The sequence below is a fragment of the Pterocles gutturalis genome, unplaced genomic scaffold, assembly GCF_000699245.1.
Source record: "Pterocles gutturalis isolate BGI_N339 unplaced genomic scaffold, ASM69924v1 scaffold34456, whole genome shotgun sequence".
NCBI classification, from domain to species: Eukaryota; Metazoa; Chordata; class Aves; order Pterocliformes; family Pteroclidae; genus Pterocles; species Pterocles gutturalis.
The window spans coordinates 10576-11079 of record NW_010104135.1 but is presented as its reverse complement, the minus strand read 5'-3'; positions in this window follow the sequence as shown (position 1 = coordinate 11079).

The following is a 504-nucleotide window of genomic DNA, read 5'->3' as shown; positions in this document are numbered from 1 at the left end:
GGGGACGGGGAGGGGCTGGGGACTTGGGCTGGGATGGAGCTGCTGGTGGGAAATTGCAGCCTTTGACAGAAACACCTGAGATTTACTGCACAGATCAATAGATGAGTCAAACAGCCCCGCACGTGGAAAGGCTAATGACACCTCTGCAGCGATAGCCGATGTTGATACTCATGAGCAGCGGTGCTCAGCACAGGCTGCTAACGGGCTCCTAGGATGGATCGCTGCAGGGTGGGGTGGGGCCACATGTCTTTGCTCCCTGGCCATGCCAGCGTGGTGACCAGCAGCTCGTCCCCACGGCTGAGCTCTGCAGAAGCTGTTCATGCCCCTGGCTCCCCGGCTGCTCCCTGCTGCTGAGCCGGACCCTCAGTGGTGCTGAGCCAGAGCCCAGCGATGCTGCGCCCACCTTCGAGCATCCAAGGATGCAGCCCATCAACCCTGGCTCCGGGCAGGATGCTGATTCCCCGGCTGCGGGGGCTGCGGCTGCAGCTCAGCTTCGTGCAGCCA